The sequence below is a fragment of the Penaeus japonicus genome, unplaced genomic scaffold (assembly GCF_977035675.1).
Source record: "Penaeus japonicus unplaced genomic scaffold, GWHDUDI00000001_assembly GWHDUDI00000003, whole genome shotgun sequence".
Taxonomy (NCBI): Eukaryota; Metazoa; Arthropoda; class Malacostraca; order Decapoda; family Penaeidae; genus Penaeus; species Penaeus japonicus.
Window position 1 is genome coordinate 10,551,759 of NW_028234405.1, and position 8,867 is coordinate 10,560,625.

Genomic DNA, 8,867 nt, shown 5'->3' on the forward strand with positions numbered 1-8,867 from the left:
TATATATATATATATATATATATATATATATATATATATATATATATATATATATATATATATTTTATTTTATTTTATTTTTTTTTTGTCCCTGGTCAATAATAAAGTTTCTGTTAGTTAGACTTGCTACCCAGAGTGCGTGGCTGTGTTGTTGTCTTCCTACAAGGTTAGTAGATGTTTATTCCATCAACGTATCTCCGAATTTGGAATAAAAATGAGTTTTTCATCTGTATATCTATACAATATTATCATCATTCTGTATTCTGCCAAATAAATGTTCCTTAATTTCGGATTAAGATGAGCTTCTTTGGATTTATCATCTTTATATCTATGCAATACTGTTATCACATTATCCTGCTGTATTATGTAAGTTCCTTTATTTCATATTTATACGTCTTTGTATTCATCAGTTGCATCCATGAATTAAAAGAATTATTCCTCTTACCAGGAGATAATTTTGTATGAGCGGATTCTAGGACAACCTCCAAAACTTGCGAAAAATCAATGACGAAAATTGGCCTTGACAGCGTCCTGTATGTCCTCTTCGAAGACAAGAGGTGATTCTACAAGACGACCCCACTTGACCGGCACTTGACCTAGATTCCCGCGATGCCATATGGTCACAAGCACGGAAGGTATTTCAGCCGCGAAATTACATGTTCAATAAAACAGGGTGTCATTGATGGCTTGCGTGTATGCGTGTGGCAGTGATGTCCGTTCAAGCGTCTGTTTATCTATGTGTGTTTGTCTGTTTGTGCGCGCGCGCGTGTGTGTGTGTTTCTTTACACACAAACGTAGTAAGATTGAGACAGGGGCGGAAGTGCTCCTCCACGTCTCCTTCCGTGACATTGACATTGACCATAGTCGGCCAAGATCATTCGACTGTGGACAAGCGTCACCATCAATCAATCAGTTGCGCCAACACACCGACCGCCCCTTTCCCTCCCAGCCGCCCTACACCCCCTGCTCCCCTTGTCGCCACGCCCTCGATGGGTCGGCGTCAGGGAGGGCGTACTTATCGCCAAATCCTAATTATGGTAATGCTTATTGTGTGTGTGTGTGTGTGTGTGTGTGTGTGTGTGTGTGTGTGTGTGTGTGTGTGTGTGTGTGTGTGTGTGTGTGCGTGTGTTGCTTGAGTGCGTGCATTCACTTTCTTTCGGGAGCATTTAAGTATTTACTCTAACAGTCTAATCTCATAGTTCCGACAATAGATTTCTCTCTTCCTCTATTCTTACTCTATCCAAGCATCTTTTCACTATGAATACAGTACGGCTTATTAATTCATTCAAGACTATGAAACACCTAGACACACATCTGTCCTTACGCAACATGTATATCCACAGGCATCTGAAGGTTAAGAGATAGATATCGTCCAGTCAGCAGGAACTACTAGAGCAGAAATCCCTTTGCCTCGCCGCGTGACCTATATCTAAGTCTCCCACTAGAATCATTTGGGGGGTTTTACCTCCTGCCTTTCCTCTTCTCCTGCCTTTCTACCCTAACCCCCGCTCTTCAATGACAGGTCCTTACGCGCGGCGTGCTTGTCAGTAAATATTATGAATAAGGAAGGGGCAAGGGATGGCGAGGATGAATTTGAAATTAAACGTAAACCACCAAAGTGTGTGCCGCCATTATCTCCTTGGTGTGCCGCGAAAATAATGTAATTTTGCTAGATTTCGAGACTTCCTCACATTGATCAGCGAGTCGAAGACTATAGTCTAAGACTACATATATATTTATATATATATATATATATATATATATACATATATATATATATATCAAAGGGCAGGTGTGCCGCCAAAATATTGGTTGTCTCTTAGTGTGCCGTCATACTAAATAGTTTGAAAACCATTGGTCTAAAGTTTTATCTTCCGCTGCCCACCCTCCCCCCTCCTCCCCATACATCTCCATCCCCTACCCCATTACCCAATACCAATTCATTGCAACACGTTCGCCAGTTCATATTCTCAATGGGGAAGAACTGGGGATGGCTGACTTGAGTGCAAACGTCTTTTTAAATCTTCTGTTACTCCCATATTTCGTTCCACCTACAATTCTTAGTCCTTGCCTCTGTCGCCTTTACCACGATATTATTAAAACAGACCCAAATCTAGACCTCCAATTATCTCGTTAAGTAATCTATCTTCTGCCTATTATTAATCTTTACCCTCCTCTCAATTTTCAATGTCACGTCAATTCGCCAGACCTAAGTTAATGTTACAGATGTAGGAGAACAAGGGATGATAAGCATGATGAGACGTGTAGAATGAAAAGGAAAAGTCATATAAAACGCATCATTTCGTAAAGTTCCTAATTGCAGAATCTCCTTAAAATGCGCTCAAGAAGAAATGACAAAGTTCTCGAAAATGTTCTGTCAATCCAAGGACATTTTCTTTCCGAGCACTTCACCTCGAGCATTTTGTGTTCATGTCGATTCACAATGAATTCCGGGCAGTGAAGAAAGAAAGAAATAAAAAGGAGAAATGAAGAGAAGAGGAGCCAGGAGGAGAGAAAGGAGAACGTCAGTGAAACTTTTTAATCTACTACAGCCATGTACCACTGCTATCCCTCGGGTCCAGCAATCAAGTTTTACCTAGTATCTTGCTTCAAGTTATATGACATTATATTCTACACATGCACTTCTACATTACAGTATACATTTTATATCATATGTTGTATAATATATAATGTATAATAGTTTGCATTATACATGTAGACTTATTTATCTTACATTATACAATAAAAGGCATGGAGTTACATGGCATCTTCAGTCGGCGTTCTAACAACACAGAAGTAACAAAGCTATTCATCCAATGGTTTAGTTGGTTGACCAATTACGACAAAAAATAATATCATTTCTAAAGGCAAGCTACATTTTTTTCCTGCTTCACCTTTTTTGTTTTTCTTTTACTTCGTTCAGTTTGATGAGTCGACTGTTCTAAAAAGGGACATTATCTACACTTACATCCACGTGCCATGAAAGACCTTCCTTTGTGGCCTTTAACAAGTTACAATTTGAAGACCAGGCAAATTAGAGGAATACATCTAACACGCAACCCAGGCCTCGTCTGGCCTTACACTGCCAAGACTCGCTGGGGAAGGAACATAAATCACTCGTTGCTATAACGAAGGAGGGTGGGAGAGGGAGGGAGGAGAGGAAGAGGGAGGGACGGAGGGAGGAGAGGAAGAGGGAGGGAGGGAGGGAGGAGAGGAAGAGGGAGGGAGGGAGGGGAGGAAGAGGGAGGGAGGGAGGAGAGGAAGAGGGAAGGAGGGAGGAGAGGAGGGGAAGAGGGAGAGAGGGAAGGAGGGAGGGAGGAGAGGAAGAGGGAGGGAGGGAAGGAGGAGAGGAAGAGGGAGGGAGGGAGGGAGGAGAGGAAGAGGGGGAGGAGAGGAAGAGGGAGGGAGGAGGGGAAGAGGGAGGGAGGGAGGGAGGGAGGGAGGAGAGGAAGAGGGAGGGAGGGAGAGAGGGAGGGAGGGAGGAGAGGGAGGGAGGGAGGGAGGAGAGGAAGAGGGAGGGAGGGAGGGAGGAGAGGGAGGAGGGAGGGAGGGAGGAGGGAGGGAGGGAGGAGAGGGAGGGAGGAGAGGAAGAGGGAGGGAGGGAAGGAGGAGAGGAAGAGGGAGGGAGGGAGGGAGGAGAGGAAGAGGGAGGAGAGGAAGAGGGAAGGAGGGAGAGTGGGGGAGTGCAAAGCGATAGAGGAAGGAAAGAGAGAGGGAGGAAGAAAGAAATAGACAAAAAGAGTTTGCTACAGCGAGGGAGTGACAAGTAGACAAAGAACCAGAGAAATAGGGAAAAAACGAAATTTGGAAAAAAATAGATAAAAACAGTATAAGAATAATGATAAAGAAAAACCTACCCTTTAAAATACAGAAGAAAAAAATAAGGTAAGAGAAGAGAAAAGAAAGAAACGTGGAAGACATCGACACCGAGCTGTAAGGGTAACCACGTGTGAAGAAGTAACATTAGGTAGATGAGACGTACGTAAGGGGGGGGAGGAGAGGCGAAACAGGGAGAGTGAGGGGAGGGAGAGGGAGAAGGAGAGGGAGAGAGAGAGAGAGAAGGAGGGAGGGTCTGTGAGGGAAGTCACTGCTCATGCCCGACCTTCATACCCCCACCCCTGCCCCTACCCCTACCCCTACTCCTATCCTCACCCCCACCCCTACCCCTACACCCCTCTACCCCCTACCCCTCCTCACCCCCACCCCAACCCCAAAGGACCCCGCTATCCTCCTGGCTATGAAAAGAGGCCCCCCCAAGCTATCTCAAGGGGTTAGCGATCTTCATACCTGTTCCTTGCTAACGTCTCTCCGTGTTATAAACACAGAGAGACCTTCATGCATGTTTCATTCTCTGTTGAACGGACGAAAGAGTAAACGTGGGAATACCTGCATTAAACACATACATACACACATACACACATATATAAACACACAAAAAAATAATAAAAAATAAACGATTTGCTTCTTGTATGCAGCAGGATGGGGCGCGTCATAGGGAAATCCCCGAAGTGAGAAAGAAGAAAGGAATAATACAAAGACGCAGAAGAAATAAGAGAATAAAAAAGAGAAACAGATAATTGTCGCCATCTTGGATATTTTTCTTCCGTCCTAGCACTAGTGGCAGTAGTAGTAGTGGTAGTGATGGTGGTAGTAATGACAGTGCCGTGGTAGTGGTGGTGGTACTGATAGTGATAGTGAAGTGGTAGTGGTGGTAGTTGTAGTGGTAGTGATAGTGAAATGGTAATAGTAGTGGTGATTGTGGTAGTGAAGTGGTAGTGGTGGCGGTACTGATAGTGATAGTGAAGTGGTAGTGGTGGTAGTAGTGGCAGTGAAGTGGTAGTGATGGTAGTAGAGACAATGAAGTGGTAGTGGTGGTGGTACTGATAGTGACAGTGAAGTGGTAGTGATGGTAGTAGAGACAATGAAGTGGTAGTGGTGGTGGTACTGATAGTGACAGTGAAGTGGTAGTGATGGTAGTAAAGACAATGAAGTTGTAGTGGTGGTGGTACTGATAGTGATAGTGAAGTTGTAGTGGTGGTGGTAGTAGTGATAGTGAAGTGGTAATAGTAGTGGTGGTAGTGACAATGAAGTTGTGGTGGTAGTAGTGATAATGAAATGGTAGTGATAGTGAAGTGGTTGTGGCGGTGGTTTTGGTAGTGGTAGTAACGGCAACATATCTAATATTAGCAACAGTGTAATAGCAATAACAGTATCAGTGATGGAAACAGTATTTTCATCGTGATGAATAACATTTCTTTATTTTTATTGTAATTATCATAAGCTTCAGATAATTATTGTAGCTATCATCATGATTATTACTGTCATTACTATGATAATGTTCATCGTCATCATTATCATTGCTGTATTCACAATCATGTGTGATATTGTTATTATCATCTTCATTACCTGGTGCCACTTTAAATTATTACCAATATCATCATAATCATTATCATCATTATCATTATTATCATCAATATCATCATTGATGTTAGTATCCGTGTTGATATTATCCTTACAATCGTTATTCTAATAATTATGACAAATGTTATTATCATTATAATAATCATTCTAATAACTTTGACAAATGTTATTATCATTATAATCATTATTCTAATAATCATGACATATTATTATCATAATTATTAATTGTGTTATACTGACTGATACTAATGATATTATCAACATTACAATCATTGCTTTTATTACAATAATGCTCATAATGATAAGAAAAGCTATTGTTATTATTGCTATTACTGTCATTATCATTTGTATTACTCTTATCATTACCATTATCATCTTATTTCTTACCATCATTATTGCTAGTATTATAATTATCACATTATTTTCCTTATCATAATTAGTACTAGTACAGTAACAATAACTGTAAACATCAACATCGTTATCATTATTCCTAGTATCATCATCATTGATATTATTATAGTGTAATTATCACCATCATTATCATTATTATTATAATGATACTATTGCTGTTATTACTATCGTTGTCATTATTATTATCATTATCATTATCAACATTACTTATTATCATCATCACTGTTATCATTAGCATCATTACTGTTTGATTAGCATATTCATTGTGGCCACTATTACTATCATTATTATCATTATCACTATCTTCATTTTCGTTATGATTATTATTTGTATTATCTTTTTCCATATCTCAATTTTGAGAATTCTCGTTGTTGAGTGCTATCATTATTTTCTATTTTAAAAAATCTTGTTATTATTGGAATAAGTAGTAATTACTGTCATTATCGTTATAATAATCAAAGCAATCATTACCATTCTTACTGTTATCATTATATCATCACTATCAACAGGATTATTTCATAATTACCGTTATCATTACAAGTATTTTAATCAATACCATTACTACTATCACCAACGATCTACTATCATTAGTAGTAGTAGTAGTAGTAGTAGTAGTAGTAGTAATAGTAATAGTAATAGTAGTAGTAGTAATAGTAACAATAATAGTAATAGTAATAGTAATAGTAATAGTAGTAGTAGTAGTAATAGTAATAACGATAGTAATAGTAGTAGTAGTAATAGTAATAATGATAGTAATAGTAGTAGTAGTAGTAGTAAGAATATAGTATGCATAGTGTTTTTATTAGCATTAGCATCTGTCTGAGGCAGTCACTTAGAGAGCATTACCTTTACCAATATCAAATTCCATACACCAAATAACCACAATTATAAATTCAACCTCATTTCTCACACTCCCATTTCCGGCTTTCCTTTCCTCGTGGGATATAAGCCTGCAATCTCCTTTAGAAATGATCCCATGATTAAGCACGGGGTAGCTATCGAAATGATTCTTCGCCTAATTAACAAGAAGTCACGTTCCCTGGCAAAGTGTCAAGGGGGGATACCGGGTACATTATATCGATTTTTGGTGTTTGTGCGTGTCATGTTAATTAATAATATCATGTTAATTAATAACATCACCTGTAATTAGAACGATATCGCGATGGTTCTTAATCATCAACATGTTTGACGTTTGAATGTATAAATGCTCTATGGCAATCTATGTAGGATGTAGTTCTAAAGAAAAGGGGTTTAGGTAAAGTGTTATTCATTCAGATGTTGATGCTAAATAATCTAGATCGTATTTGTACTTACCTTGTTGCAAGTGAATGGATACAGAAATACGTCGACCGCAGCTTTCCCGTTGCAATTTCTTAAAAGACTTCATGAATATGGAAATGACTCTTATCGGTGTTTGGTCCCATTATACATGTGATGCTGCTTTCACCTTGCATTCAGTTCTGCATGTCGTGCCTCGCCTCAGTTCCTGCACCGAGCGCACTAATAACGTAATTAGTCATTTCCAAACCATGCGCATAGATGGCGTCACCACTACTCCATCGCACTTAATGCCCTCGCTTTAGAGAGAAACGGGCGACGCGCTGCCTGTTCCTACGCCACAATACACAGCGTCCTGGAAACAAGTCGTTACGCTGAGCAACAAGTTTCGAAAGTCCCCCCCCTCCCCCCCGCAGCGCCCTCCCTCTCCGGATGCTGGTCACAGCGAACGCTCGCTCGCTCGCCGCCGACAGAAAACGCGACCACCAAATACTACATCAACATCAACCTTTCCTACTTGAAGTCGCCAGAGATCGACAGGGTCCAGGAGGGCAAGGTGACGCGACAGACGCCCTCGACTAAGAATAGGGACCGAGATGAGAGCAGAATCCGCCTCAGAAGTCTCAAATAGATCACGGGTCTTTATCGGTGAAGCGAAGTGCGGAGGGGGAGCCGACGGACGTGAAGAGCACCCTGTCGAGACCTCCGACCGCGGCCGACTTCTAGTCCGTACTGGCGTGGAAGACCTGCTGCTGCCCTCGCCACTTCGCGTGTGTGTGTGTGTGCCCCCCGCCCCGCCCCGCCCACCACACGCCCGATGCTTACACTTCCTTAGTACACGTGGGAGGGCTTTTTCTCGTGGGGGGTTATGAAGTGGGATCTGTGTGTATGCTTTCCTTTTTTTTTTAGGAAATTGGTGAAGGTTGTCGGGTGATACAGGGACCGGAAATAAGGGTATGATTAGCTGCGTGTTGTATGTTCGTTTATCTCGTTCTCTCTTCTCTTCTCTTCTCCTGTCTCTCTTCTCTCTCTCTCTCTCTCTCTCTCTCTCTCTCTCTCTCTCTCTCTCTCTCTCTCTCTCTCTCTCTCTCTCTCTCTCTCTCTCTCTCTCTCTTTATCACTAACACACATACACACACAGCGCGCTTGTGTGTATACTAGCACGTACCGATGTCTGTTTCGCTCGCCTTCCTAGCTCCCAACACACACACACACACACATTGTGCAATATATATATATATATATATATATATATATATATATATATATATATATATATATATATATATATATACACATGTATGCATGTGTGTGTGTGCGTGCCAGCGCGCGTGCGTGTGCGTGCGTACATACATACATACAAACATATACATATATATATATATATATATATATATATATATATATATATATATATTTGGTATATATATATATATTTAGTATATATATATATATATTTATATATATACACACATATATATACACAGGATGTCCCTGGAAGTATCACCATATGGAAATATTATCGAAAATTGATGAGAGCGAAAAATATTTGTTTAAATGACCCGCCAAATTTCTGCATACGCTCATCGGTTACACAGTTACGATACATTCCTAGAGAATCAACCTACTTACCAAGAGAGATGTTTACAGACAGACCGAGGGAAAGAAATGGAATGATACTAGCAGAAAAGCGCTAAATAGAGTTAACCAAGGGATATCATCCGAAAAACATCAGGTTGATACCGAACTTGCTATAA

The 8,867-nt window shown here is 40.6% G+C and overlaps 1 long non-coding RNA gene across 1 annotated transcript in view; it reads right to left on the reverse strand.

Moving 5' to 3' along the window:
• The window catches only part of LOC122253965 (uncharacterized), an 83,445-nt gene extending 75,589 nt beyond the window's left edge, over positions 1 to 7,856 (reverse strand). Inside the window, exon 1 of the long non-coding RNA XR_006223296.2 lies at positions 7,147 to 7,856. This is a non-coding gene — a long non-coding RNA (uncharacterized LOC122253965). The remainder of the gene's footprint in view (positions 1 to 7,146) is intronic.
• Positions 7,857 to 8,867: the final 1,011 nt, after the last annotated feature.